This window comes from Neopelma chrysocephalum, unplaced genomic scaffold (assembly GCF_003984885.1).
Source record: "Neopelma chrysocephalum unplaced genomic scaffold, ASM398488v2 Primary Assembly neopelma1_59, whole genome shotgun sequence".
NCBI classification, from domain to species: Eukaryota; Metazoa; Chordata; class Aves; order Passeriformes; family Pipridae; genus Neopelma; species Neopelma chrysocephalum.
Window position 1 is genome coordinate 27,060,020 of NW_020897714.1, and position 15,035 is coordinate 27,075,054.

The window sequence follows — 15,035 nt, forward strand, 5'->3', positions numbered from 1 at the left end:
ATGAGAGAAAGCAGCAATAAATCATGTTTAGAAGCTGACCCCAATCATGCTGAAATAATAGAAGTTTCTAATGGATTACAGGCAGGAGATGGAAAGCAAAAAGAGGAAGAGGGCACATGGCTCTGCACCCCAGCAGCCCCTGAGTTATGTGCTTCAGTGGAGGAAGTGACATGTGTTTATTTTACTTTACTGTTGTTTCCACAACCCATTTTACCACACCATTGAATGACACCTTTATAGGGTCTGAACTGTTTTTCAGCTGCAGCACTAGATTTAAAAATACTTTGACGTTCCAGACCTAGGATGGGAATGATGCTTCGAGCTGTCTCCACTATTACAAGGCACAACTAAGAGACAGAGGTTCCTTATAAAACACAGCATTAAAAAAAATCCTGTTAAACAATAATGCTTAAATACATGTAAAAAAAACCTGACTGTGGTTTTAGTTTTCAGTAACAAGACCAGCATTGCAGGATGGTGTAGCATATACCAGCATTTTGTTGCAGTGTTGGACAGAGAAGAAATAGTCATGGCTATATTTCTTTAAGCAGAGACATGTAATAAAGAAGAAACCAGCCTATTTTGGTTTTAATGTTTTGGGCTTGCTTACAACCCCTGAGGAACAGGTCAGTGCAATATGATATGAAAAACAGAATGGTAACCCAGTCTTTGCATTTGCTTCTTGATGGAATGAAAGATTATCTCTCCAGTTCACTCTGAGTTATTGCCATGATTTTTAAATAAATGACAACAGGGATGAAAATAATCTCCAACATATTTGAGACCTTTGGAAGCAAGGAGTTTTCCAGTTGTTGTCAAAACCCTACATTTTTTGCTAACTATTCTGCCTTTAAATAGACGATCATGGCTCTTTCTGCCTCAAGGCACAGAGTTACAGAGGCTATAGCACTGGTTATTCTGACTATGCAAAACATCATTATCTATGAGTGCAGCTAAGAACAAAAATGTAGACTGTGGTAGGGGAACTTCAGAGTTTCGGTTTGTAACATGCATTTATTGGATCTGAAAAGGAAATACGATTCCCCAAAGTAAATGGTAAAAGAATGATTAATTTACATAAGCTGAGCTGGGGGCTGATTTGCCTTGCCTCTCTGATTGCTGCAGTGGGAAGCTATGTATCAGTATTCATTGAATTCCTGAAAACTGGTCCTCAGCTCACCCACGCAATCCACAGCCTGCACTCAGCAGGAGGCAGGTGGTGCAGCTGCCCTGTGTTAGATATGACCACAAAAAAAAAGAGTTTATTACTATTGATAACATGCTAAAAGGAGGAGGTTTTCTTAAATAGAAATGTTTCTTATTTTAGGTTTACAGACCTACCTAGTTTTCTTTTTCCTTCCCAATGCTCTGAAACTTTTTAAACTTCAGAACATCCACTGCCATTACTCCTTTCCCCTGAAGATGTTAATATAGTTTCAAGTGGACTAACAATACAGAGGTGCTTTTAAATTCTATTACCAATTTAAGGTTCAATTTCACTTATAGCCTATGAAGTGACTTATTTTAAAATAGATTTATGGCAGTTATGACTCTTGCATAAAACTCCATCTCACAATGAATTTGGTGAAAAGAAACTATTTAGTGAGGTTAGGAGGAAGAGTAAGTCATAACTTCTAGAGGACAAGAAAAGTGGTAATCGAAAACTCATAATTGGCTTTTTAAAAGCATTTGCAATGGACAAAAACATAAAACACTGCAAAAAAATATGAAAGCTGTCAAGGGACTGACTTCAAATCACCACTGACATTTATAGAGCATTGGCAACCCAAGTTGCATGAAAAACAGCTGTATGTCCTAGCCTCCAAAACAAAAGTATTTTGATGATGACTCAAAGATCTTCAATAAAATTAACACCAAAACCACATTAATCACATATATCTATACCTATAGCTATGTCCTACTTGATTAATAACTTACTGTGCAGTAAAATGTTTATGAGAATTGCTGCCAAAATAAGGTGAGCTCCAGCTCTACAAAATGTCTATGGACTTTTCTGAATATATCATCAGTAAACCTATCCATAGGCTGCTTTAGATATCTTTTATGTTTCTGCTTCCAAACATTTTTAGATGTCTTTGTGAATTTGAACTTCTTTTCCAACATCTTGCAAAGGAGTCTGCAGATTCAGTCATTCTTCCACATTGCATTTATGTCTTGCACAACAAAACAAGGCCATCCTTTTCCTCTCAGATTTTTGGAGCAAGACAAGGCAGAGTGAGTTTAGGAAACCTTGTTGCTGACTTGATATAGGCCAAAATATTGAATTTTTCCCGTAAATATGTTGCTAATTATTTGACAACAGATCCCTGCCCATACTTATTCTTTAGATTTTTTTACTTTTTCTTCCCTGCTTCTCTTATGTGCCTTGAGCCCTCTTGCGTGCCTCATCAGACAGTCACTGCACATGAACCACCACTTGAGAGAAACACTTTTCTTTTTCAAGACTGACCAGAATTTTGCCCCTGCCATTTTAATCACATCTAGCTACTAAGCAAAGAACCAGAATCCAGTATTTTCTGGCTGCTGTTGTGTTGCCATTTCCCTTAGGAAAATGAGATGTGGGGAAACATGAGCAGCAAACACAAAATACCCTGTATCAGTAGCCAAAACTCACAGTATTGAATTTTTGTGACTAGGTATGCAGGACTGATGGGAAATGGCCCATTTTTAACTCACCTCACTCTGAAGCTGCCACTGTAATGCCACTCCCATTCCTCACCTACAGTTCACAGCCAGTATCAGAGCAGACATCCTGACCGTTTCACTGAAGTGAAAAATCACATATCTATGATGATGCCTTCAAGGCACATTTAACTGAAAGAGCCACCACACCATGCTTCAGGAGAGGAAAGGCTATATAGGCAGAATGAATAAGCACTGAAGACAAAAATTGCATTCATATCTAGTCCTACCTATTTGATGGGTTTTTTTAAACAATAACCTCACAGAAGCAGAAAAGCTCTGATTATGTATGAGCATCTGCACGTACACGTCTAAAACATTTGCCAGCAAAAGTGCATTTCTCTCAATCCTGAAGCTTAAAAGTGGATTTGACCATCACAATGAAAGGGTGACAACACTGTCTGACCTCTGCCTGACTTGCTGCCCACCTCCTGGATGCTGACTGGCATTGACTGTTGAGAATAACTAAAAATAACCAGCTTGTCTCACACATTGTAATAAGGGCAAAGAGAGAAAAAAAGAGGTAGCATATTTGAGGTTCTTGCTGTTCACCCTTCTGTCACCTTCCTCTTATATTTTTCCCCTTGAGAACAGAGTTTGTTGCAGAAAGCACAATTAGCACAGAGGATGGGAGCCAAGAACTTATTAATGATTTCATACCAATGACACACTGGTAATGAGTTTGAGGCTTTGAGGTAGAAGGAGGGAACTGGAGAACCTACTCCACAGAGGACCACCTTTAAGAGTAGCATCACATTGCCACACAGAACAGGTTTCATTTTTGTAAGATGTAGGCGAAGGAATCCAAATCAGAAAATGCCAACATATAGAGCACAAAAAAATTAACCCCAAAGACACTAACTTTTCTCATATATTTCAGGGTTTCATAGGTTTTTGCTTCTTTTTTATTTTTTGTTCAGTGGGGTTTTTTGCCAAAAACAGTAGCTGCTAACTATCCAAAGGCATATATCATATGTGTTATGCTCCATCTCACAGCAACTGCACCTCGCAAATCATCCACTTCTGTGGTCAGGTCATGGGCAATACTCCATGTCCTGGTATCCAAGACATATCCCTAGGAAAAGGTAAGTCACATTTCCCCAGATCACCTAGTACATCCCAGGAGAAACCCTTACAAATAAATCAGTATTGATTAAAAGAGAAGCAAAAAATACCCTGAAAATAAATATAGTTTTTGAACAAACAAGAGCAGATATGGAAGGTCAAATACCTCGACTGGTAATTATTGTGCACGTGTGATTAGCATGCATGAGTTTCTCTCAAGGTCCAAGTGCTAATCACAGCTCCAGAAGAGATTATTAGATTTTTCAGTTTTGCTTGGTGGATCTCATCTCTGAATCAATAACTAGTCAGTGCCATCAGTTCTGCTCTGCTTCATCATGAGCAAAAGTTTAGGAGGAAGCAGGTATAGAAAACAGGTGGTGATGCATCCCAATGCAGAAAACAGGAGAAAATCAACAACAGAAGGTACAGTCAGGTAGAGATGAGATGCACATGGGGACATCCAGGAGAAGAGAAATGCAACTGCACCACTTGTGTACTGATGACTGGGAATGCATCAAGATTAATGTTCTGTAATCCCAATGAGTACTGAAGGCATAAAACACTCAACAATTGCCAGGCACAGTCTAATACTGAATGACTGGAAGAACAACATTAGTCTCTCAGAGAAGCTTTGATTATTTTTTTTTAATTGGAAGGAAATTAATTGGAATGGGGATAACAAACTTACCTTCACTCTTTATTTAATACTCTTTATCAGTGACATGTGTCACCAAAATGTATGCTCTATTTGCTAATGCACTTAGGCAGTGAGGACTTTCAGCAAAAATTTCTCCTTCTTCTTATGCCTTTACTTTATCTGCAAGAACGCTCAAGCTTTTGGACTCAAGCTTCAGAAAGTCAGCCACCCAGGGTATTCTTCCTTTCCCACTTAATCCCAGGCAAATGAATGAAGTCACAAGGTACAAGTCAACACAACTCCTGGGCTCTTGCTCCTGAGAGTCCAGATCACATTGCAAGGATTCTGTAAAAATTGGCACTGCAGCTAATCACAGCACTGCCAAAAACCATCTTACTCCACACCACTTGAATAGACAAAAGCCCAAGTTATTTTTAACCAGCAAATTAATACTGAAAAGAATGAGTCAGCACAAGCAGTTCTTAAGAGGGCTTCCTCATCTAGAAAAAAAGCAAGGCAGCACATTTTAAAAAAGTTAAGGCCACAAAGACAAAAAAATAATGTTTTGACAAGTTCAGAGAGCTGCAAGCCCAACATCCAAGGGGCTATGCATCACTCACTGATGCAAGATAGCTGAGAAACAGGGATGTTGTACGATGATACTTTTCCCGGCATCCCCTACCAGTCCTGGGTGCTGGGACCAGATCTTCAGGTGTAAGCAGCACTGATGGCCCCATCCTCCAGGAAATTTGCCTTACTCTCCTTTAAACCCAGGTGTCCTAGTTAGAACAGCTGGGACCAATTCATCACTGGATGGGTGTAACCCAAAACTGTGTATTCTATAGCCTTCCATGCCATTTCCCAGAAACTGTTGTCAGTAGAGGCCTGCGAGATAGGAAGATGTTCCTGTCCTCATACCCTTTTACGGAATTCCCCGCTCTGAGGAAAGGACTGAGCGTCCTCATACCCTTTTATGGAATTCCCTGCTCTGAGGGAGGGACTGAGCATTCCCGCCTGAACTGGAGAATATATAAACTTGGGGTTTTGGAACCTTTTTACCACTCGTGGGATCCAGAGGAAGACTGCAGACCACCGCTCTCAACCAGACTGAGACCACCACCCTCAACTGGACTGCAATCATCATTTTTTGACCAGACTGCAACAGCTCTCCCACCAGCAGGTTTTTCCCCTCTCCCTTTACTTTGGACTCGGCGGGGGGGCAAGGAACACTACTTTTGTTCATGCCCTAGGGTGCTGGGTTATACATTTGGGTTTTGTGGGTTAAAACCCATTGTCTGTCTGTATAATTGTACTTATTGTATTATTTTAATAAATTGTTATTCTGACTTATAATCTCTCTTTTGAGTTGAGTTCATTTCCCCTGCTGGTTAACTTTTAAACCAGCACACCAGGTAATTACTTCTGGCTTCCTCAGCATGTGCTCACTCAATACCTTGCACAAGGGGGTTCATAAGGGGCTTTGAAACACTACCTCGGCAAAAATAAGGGGTCATTATTTCAAAGAACTTATGTAAGAACAAGCACTGCCAGATCCTGATTTGATTAATTACTGCCCAGAGATTACCAAGTGCATCTGAAAGTGCACCCCCTTTCATTTTCTATTTGAGGCCTTGCAAAGGTCCCTTTCTGAAAGAAGGAGCTGAGAATTTGAGTATTTATAATAAGGCACTCTGTTATTTATGCAACAGTCCCTCGGTTATGCTCCATTATCCCACTTGGCCTTTTTATGACCTCCCTACTGTCCATTGTTTGACTCTATTCACAGCAGAGCTAAATGCCTGAACCTTGCCAAAGAAAACAGTGTCATGAATGTGTCAGATAACAAGTTTGCATCCAAAGTCATTGTTTTGGACTCATTAACAAGAAACACAACCACTCAAAGAAGTGGTTTGCAGGTATATTCCAGGGTGAGAACCAAAGAACAAGCAGCTGAAGATTACCCTGAGAAAACAGTGATACAACAAAATGTTTAACAAATTTAAACAAAATTTTTCCTGCACTGTTGACCTTCCTATTCTATTACAGTTGGGGGATATGAGGAATATGAACTTGGAAACACAGGCATTTTATGAGTGAATATCGCAATTTAGGATTATAAACCACATTTCAGGAAACGAAAGGGTAAGTCTTTACCACGGTCATCTTTGGTTTCACCCGAGTGGATAGTTGGCCAAACTGTGAAGCAAGAACCAGAAGAAAGTGTTTGGCAGTAACTAAGGAGAAGATGGAGTTCAATGGCAGATTTGCAATTAAACCTTTGTCAGTTAATAAGGTCACTCAGAAGCATTTGATGCTGGACAGGTCTTGCTGCCTATACTCAAAACACTTTCTTTGACAGATGGACAGCATCAGTCTATTAGTATACCTATCAATTTCATAGCATGAGAAGAGATTTGTTAGGATTACAAGTTACAGCTTTCCTGTCTCCAATACAAAGAAAATAATTTTTTTTCTTTTCAGAAGTAAAGTTCTGTGAACAGGGAAAGTAAATGCACGGGGCAGAGGAAACCATTAAAAAGCACCAGCATCTAACTCTACAAAATAACACCCTCACAAAACCACTGTAAAAACTACATGAAAATGAGTAAAAAGGTTTTGTCAGCAAACACTCATTGATGACAACTTCCACAGTTTTGCCCCTTCCAGGCTGCCCTGGGCTGCAAAACAAAGCTTTAAGCTTCACTGTGGTCCGCTGCTATTTTTGACTCATCACAGCCCATAGTGGCACCAGTCACCAAACCCATCTGCATACTACCTTCGTGGCCTGTTGGGAGAAACTCTGCAGTGGACCTCTTTCACAGGGATTACATCTCAGCCCACATCAGTCTGAAGAGAGCAGAGGTAGGCGCTGTGTAGAAATAGCAATACTGATATGAGCACAGTATGAAGGGAAATGCACGTGGAAGTGTCAGAAAGACAAAACAGAACAAGGGTTAAAGGAAATGCCTGCAGTGATGGTGAACAGCACCACTTGCAGTCAGTGCACCTGCAGCCCAACAGTGCCCTTCACTCACTGGTGATTTTACGGAGACTGAGTCAAGAGGACAGCAATTTGGAACAAGGACAGTCACTCTTCACACTGTTAAGCCTAAAGTCCCCAGAGGTCCTGTAGCTCTGCCCAGTCTAGATGGAGCACACGTAAGTGCCTTCACAGGGAAGGCATCAACACCTGAACTGTTAGCAGGTTTGTTAAGAGGTCCAGATAAAACACAAGTGTATACTGGACTTTGATTTGAAGCATGTCAGCAACATCTAATGAAATTTCCCGTGTTATATAATATTATACTATTATATGACATTTTGGATTAAGCTCAATCTGAAAATTGAAAGAATAAGGAATCCATACATTTTTAGCAAACTTTGCAGCCTCTTAAGGCAAAAACACCACCTGTTAACACTGTCATCAAGGGAGGGAGAAAAATTTGTGAGTGTGGCCTGGCATCAGCAGGCTGGAGAATCTCCCTTCAGAGGGCTTCTCTAAAAACAGGAGAGAGAACACAAAAAACACCTCTCAGTGGGCAAAGTAACAAATTGATTTATAGGCCTAATTTAGTGCTGGTTCTAACCAGTTGACAATAACTCCCAAAACAAAGCAATGTAAATATTGTCAATTATACTATGCTAATAATGCCCTAAATTGTGATGACAGCACTCTTTTGACAGAAGGAACGGTTCTGCCATCAGAACCCAGCTCTACTTTGTTTCTCAGACAGCTCTGACCCCCACAGTCATCTCCATGGGCTGCTCTAGCATCTCATTCCTACAGCTTCTTTTCAAAAAGCAGTGCTTGCATGAAAGTACATTAAGATGAGAACAACATTAATGAAAATACCATTGAATGCTTCACCATATTTTCTTAATCATTCTCCTTCTAAAAGTTAGAGAATCATTTAGGTTAGAAAATACTTCTGAGATCATCGAATCCAATTATTAACCCAGCACTTCCAATCCACCACTAAACTGTGTCCCCAAATGATACATCTACGTGTCTTTTAAACACCACCAGGGTTGGTGACTCCACCACCTCCATGGGCAGCATGTTCCAGTAACTGACCACTCTTTTCGCGAAGAAATCTTTTCTTAATATTCAATCTAAACTCCCCTGGCAACAACAAGAAGCCAATTCCTCTTGTACGACCACTTCTTACTTGGGAGAAGAGACCAACCCTCACCTCACTACAACCTCGTTTCAGGAAGTTGTAAAGAGCAATAAGGGCCACTCTGAGCCTCCTTTTCTCCAGGTTAAACAAATCCCATTCCCTCAACCACTCCTCATCAGACTTGTGCTCCAGACCCTTCACCAGCTCTGTTGCCCTTCTCTGTTCATGCTCCAGCATCTCAATGTCTTTCTTGTCATGAGGGGTCCCAAACTGAACACAGGATTCAAGGTATGACCTTACCAGTGCCAAGTACAGGGGACAGTCACTGCCCTGGTCCTGCTGGCCTCACTATTTCTGATACAGGCCAGGATGCCATTGGCCTTCTTGGCCACCTGGGCACACTGCTGGCTCATGTTCAGCTGGCTGTCAACCAGCACCCCCAGGTTCTTTTCCGCTGGGCAGCTTTCCAGCTACTGTCTCCCAAACCTGTAGTGCTACATGGGGTTGTCATGCTCCAAGTGTAGGACCCAGCACTTCACCTTGTTGAACCCCAATACCATTGTCCTCAGCCCATTGATCCAGCCTGTCCAGATCCCTCTTTAGAGCCTCCTATGTTCCAGCAGAGCAACATTTTTACCCACCTTGATGTCACCTGCAAACTGATTAAGGGCACACTGAATTCCTTGGTCAAAGGCCATTGCTACAAGTGCCAGCATAATATCAGCAAGAAGATAAATATTTATAATACAGGCTTTATCTAATTGGTGTAGATGTCAAAGTAAAGTTCCATTCTTCAGTAGATTGAGTGGGATAAAGCCATTGAAGCAGACACTGGGAAGCACAGGACACCACCACAAGGGAGTAGAGATCAGTAAGGATGCTGCATACATTGTCAGAGTCAACACTGCACTCACTTAAATCACATCACTGTTGAGGGTAATCATCAGAGCACAATCACAGGTTCCCTCTTCAGTGCATGAAGAAAATTAGACAACTACAAGGAAAAGCAAGCTAATAACATCAAAAAGAGTTCACTTTATCACTACAGCCAGGCAGCTAAAAGGTGCTTCCTGCAATACGTGGTTCCTAGCAGTGATTCCACTTCCAAACTTAGCTTTTCTGTCTTTTTTCAACACAGAGTTGGTAAAAGTTGCCTCACTTGGTAACCTGGGGCTACATCCCTCCAAGAGCTCATCAGTCAAACCACCAGCCATGGGAGATCCAGGCTGAAGGATCATGCTCTCTCAGGAGGATGGAAACAGCTTTGCTGTGGGCTGCCACCTCGCAGAGGAGAGACTGGGGTTCTGGTCTCTGCCCCAATTAATATTTAAGTATTTCTTACCAAACACTAATTGAAATAGGGACTAGAACTAGTTCCCTATTCCCAGCTGAGTGGCTTAGCCTTTAGGCTAAGTCATTCTTATCAGCTTGCTCCCTCCCACTCTCCCTGACCCACAAAATACTATCCCCCAACAATGTGGAACAGCTTCACCTGAAGAAACGAAGAGCCTGCCAACTGACTTCTATGGTACTTTCTTCAGAGGAAGAAGTGGATTCATATATCCTAGGCTGGAGAAGAAATTGGAGCCCCAAACCTTGCCACAATCACAGAGACAGAGGGAATCACAGAACCAGGTGATGAGGTCAGCTGGGAAACATCTCCTTAGAAGATCCCGGTAGCACCTACAGCAGTGCTCAATATGTAGCAACAGTGTTGTGAGAGACCTCAGTCCAAGCCAGATGTGTTCCTGAATGCATGTAGAAACAGAACTCTAGATGCACAAAAAATTTTACAGGTGGAAACTTAGGCACATAATGACTGCAGAAGCTTCCAGTACTAGATGACAACTGAACATACAAAGGATCCTAGTTTTGGACTTAACTATATCTTACATTATATAGGAAGCACTATGTAACCAAGTCCTGTTATAGTCTAAAACCAGAGCAACAAAACCAGAACCTGAAATTGGTATGTTTATCCTGGTTAAACAATGACAGGTTATTGACTACATCTATGTTCACATTTAAAGGCCTTAGGCTTTACTCAAAATTGTCAAAAATGAAAAAAACCCCAAAATCTTCAGATTGAAAAACTATAATTTCTAAATAGGAAATAGCCAATTGGAATTTAAGCTATATTTAATATAGAAATATTTAATTTTTTAGATTAAAGTCAACTTTAAGATGATGACTATAAATTTTTTTCCCTTCTCAAACATATGTTCCCCTCAAAAAAAGTCCAGGCTATCACACCCATACATTTCCTGATTAGCATGAAGGGCAAGATTTTTGTACTGCTGAAGTGAATAAATGTTTAGCCATTGATTTCAAGGGCTGCACAACTTCATCTTAGATATTTTTTCACCTGGTTTCAGCACATAATATATCACAAATTTGTATTTTTCTTCCCACCCACTTGTCCACTGCCCTCATTCCTGTTTTTGCCCTCCAGAAGCCCAGGTGTGTGCTGTTTCCATGGCCCATTAACATTGTCATCACATAAACCTCCCTGCTCATCCGTTATCTCACGGACTGCCGGTACTGCAGGTACCCAGGTGCTGATTTCTTTCTGCAATCCCTGCAGCTGCTGCAGTGACATTTATTGGAGAGCCTATGAGTTTTAACCCTTTTCTTCCTTTTCACTAGTCTTAATGGGAAGAAAGAGCTGACCCACACCTGCCAGCCTCGGCAGACACAAAAGCATTCATCTACCCACCTCACACAACTCCTAATCTGAGTCTTATAATACCTACAAAACTCAAACAGTACCATCACCTTTCATCTCTGTTTTCTACCTGCTTCCTCTTTGCTTCATGCTCTGTCCCTCCTCATTGCCACCTGTTTTGATTCAGATGCCCAGCATCGAGGCATCATGATAGAGGAGTATGATCTATACACTGACACTGATATTACCTATATATGGAGATCTCCTAACTGTGGATATCACAGAACCACTTAGGTTGGAGAAGACCATTGAAATCATCAAATAATGGAGCGCTTTCTGCTCCAACCTCTGAGCTGGGTCATCTGTGCTTGCATAACCACCTCTGTCAGTTATCAGTTTCTCGAGGAAATGGTTTCACTTCTTTATGCATCTATAAACTGCTTTTTGTTACCATAATAGGTTTTTCAGTGGCACAAATGGAAAAAACAGTCACTCATCTCCCAACTATAACTGGTTTTAAATAGGAAAAAAAAACAATTCCAGAGAATTAGAAAATTCTCTGGAGAATTGTATTTTTAAAGAAGATTGTACAGAAGATTGTATTTTTAAAAAATGGTTCAAAAAAAAGTATTTAACATTTATAACTGCAGACAATTCATATGCTGTTAGAAAAGGTACATGAGCTAATAACCATAGTGATCTCTCCATACAGAGAGGCCATCTACCATAAACTATGTGGTGCCTGACATACAGATTTTGTCAATCTGGTCTCTGACTGCTAAAAAATGTTCTCTCTGGCCTCAGTTTTCAAATCAGTACATTTTTGGTTCAAGTTAAAGCAATTGTAAAAATCTCCAAATAACCATCTATGTTCCCTATCTGAGGTCTTGATGGGAGAACAGAAAGAAAAGGGCTACCAGCTTTCCAAAATGTATGTTTTATTTAGTTAGGTGATAGTTAATAGTATTCCTATCCTTATGGGTCCCTTTCAACTTGGTATATTCTGTGATTTTTATTACATCAAAAATAATGCTGCTGGTGTTTTACTCTTTTAATAATTTTAACATGAAGTTAGAAAACTATCTTGTACAAAGATTCCTGGTTCATTATTCACCATTAGGGAGAAACAAATGCTCAAGTTCTCAAAGAAAATATGTCTTTTTCTACATATGAGTATTGAAATCACTTTGTTTGCTTTCCCAGACTGAGATGCATAATCTCCAGAGACCTGAGCCTGATACATTCTCTTTTATAGCAAGAGGGATCCAGGTCAAGCTGCCCTGAAGACATCAGCTGTGACTGTACGGCGGATACTTGCTAAAATGCATGAATTTTTAAACTCTAGGGCTATGGAATTCCCAGGATTCCTAAAAGTCATCAGCATTCATATGAGTGCATTCTGACGGTTCACAAAATGCTCATACACATTCACATGACTGTGGACTTCTGTGCAAATTGAGAGAGCAGTACATATTCATAAGATAACTCCCATGACAGGCTAGAGAGTGGAGAAGCACCAATTGTATTATTTAGGGACATGATACAATAACAGGGGTCATTTTTTGAAAACCTGGCTATCAGTCTACGGTATCATAAGTGCCGAGTGCGTGGATAAACTACCATAAATTTCTGTCATCCCTGCAAAAACACTATTCCCAGAAAAACACAGCAATTACAGTGTTTCAATAACAGCAGTTATTGAAAGCTTTTATATTAAGACTGAAGGTGAAAGGAATGATTTTTTTTTTGTTTACTTTATAAGATGCCTTAGTAAGGTTTAAAAAACAACTATAGAGCATATTCTCTTGAGGAGGGTGGGCAGGGAGAGGAAAAGACAGGATACAACCGGGTAACTTAGATCCAGAATCTATCTTTACATCATTCAGTCCAGTTGCTCACATGAAGATCATCCTGTTTTCTTTCATTTTTTTTTTCTAATTAAATTTTCAAATATACAGGCTAAAGAGACAAAATGCTTCCTCATTGTAGCAATCCACCCATGACAGCATCTAATTCTGGCTTTATCCAAAAATTTACCAGAAGCTTCATAATTTTTTTCCCCACCTTTGTGGTTGTGAAAATCTGGAGTAAGTGAAGTCTGGTTTTTCCTACTTAGAGTACCCAGAACGAAGCAGACAAAGTTCACAAACACTTAGAGAAAAAGGGTATCTCGTTTCTGCAGACACTTGGATGTCACAGCTCTAGGATTTACGTGGTTGGACCAAGGTATACCAGGCTGGGTACAAGGGTGAGACTCCTTTGAGCACAAAGTAAAATACCAGTGTAATTCAGTGTGACAAGATCCCAAAGAGCCCGAAGTAGGTGTCAATCACCCTCTATCTGTTATTATTATTCAAGTAATTAATCACAATTGTGTGTGGTGTAATCTGGATAATGAACTGACTGCACTAATGCCATTTATGTTTAGATACATTGGTTATAGTAATACAAAATAAAAGTTCAATGTAGTCAAGGACTTTCTATTCAGGATACAACATCATCTTAATGGCAACAGTCAGTTTATTGGCCTTATTTTTATTCAAGTAAATTCCTCTATTGCACTTTAATTAACTACTATGGCTTGTTTCTATGTAGCATTAAAACAGGAAATAATTGCAGCCGGCTTCACACTAGGGTTTACTATTACCTCCAAGGAAATGAGGACAATCAATATTCTAGGGAGGACAGGTACTGAAACTGCCTCCTGAACAACCTACAGATCGATAACCATGATAGAAAATGGAAGGGAGATTTGCATTTGAAGGAATCCCAAGGAGATCCCAGAGGAAGGAATCAAATATAAAGACAAATGGGTATTTTCTATAACTGTTCATTTGTGACTGAACCCCACGTCATGAGGACCTGTGAACTTAACCAAATGGTTAGGCAGGTGTGTCAGCAGCTGGTTGTCTACCACCAAGAAGATTTTGGGATAAGTAGATATAAATTTGATACTTTTCTTGTTTCTTTACCAGTGGAACGGCAATTACAATCACATGTTTTATTTGTAACTTGTGAATAAATGGCATTAATCTACTTGTTATTGAAGCCTGATTTGTATTATGGGCAAGTCCAGTACAACCACTAAATAAGAATACTCAGTGGGAGTAAAGGACTGTTCCAGGGATACTCTGTTCCAGGGGTTTCTGTAATATTTCACTCAGCTACAGAAAACATAGTAAACTTTAATATTAACAAATTAATGTATTAAACAATCACTTTCCAGAATCACCTGGGAAAGATCTCTTCTAGCAGCTGGACAGCGGGGAGAGTCCCCATGTTCAAGCATTCCTGGGGAATGCAGGGAAGATGTGGGATCACTTCCACGTGCATCTTCTCAGACACAAGTTGGAAAAACAGCCTACACTGAGGACTTATCCTCCATTTCACCTTAACTAACTGGCCAAAGTGGGACACACGCATCTTAGTGAGTCTAAGATGTGTGTGTCTAAGAGTCTAAGAAAGGGAGCAACAGCCAATTTGTTAGCAAAGCCAAAGGAAACAGCCACCTTCCTCTTGTGTAGGGCTGGTGTTGAGCTTTAGTTGGCACAATTCATGTAGCAATCATTGACAGAGAAAGCATAAACTCATAAAATTATATCGGTCTCCCACTAACTGGGATATAGAAACAACAGTAAGCAAAGTAACTTTCTATAACTTCCAGATTTCAAGGGGGAAAAAGGCAAGTTATTAAATATTACTAAATTCTCCATTGAAATTATTCATTGTCTCATATGGCCACTAACTACATCTGACTTTCTTACTGTTACCATTTTCTAAACATGAGCATGTATTTTAATTTTGCTTTACAGGAGAAGAAAAATGGTGAAAGCTTTATCTAAGT

General features: G+C 40.1%; 1 protein-coding gene across 1 annotated transcript in view; it reads right to left on the minus strand.

Annotated features, from left to right (window-relative positions):
• The window catches only part of BICD1 (BICD cargo adaptor 1), an 89,592-nt gene that overhangs the window by 71,892 nt on the left and 2,665 nt on the right, over positions 1 to 15,035 (minus strand). The gene's annotated exons all lie outside the window — the stretch shown is intronic.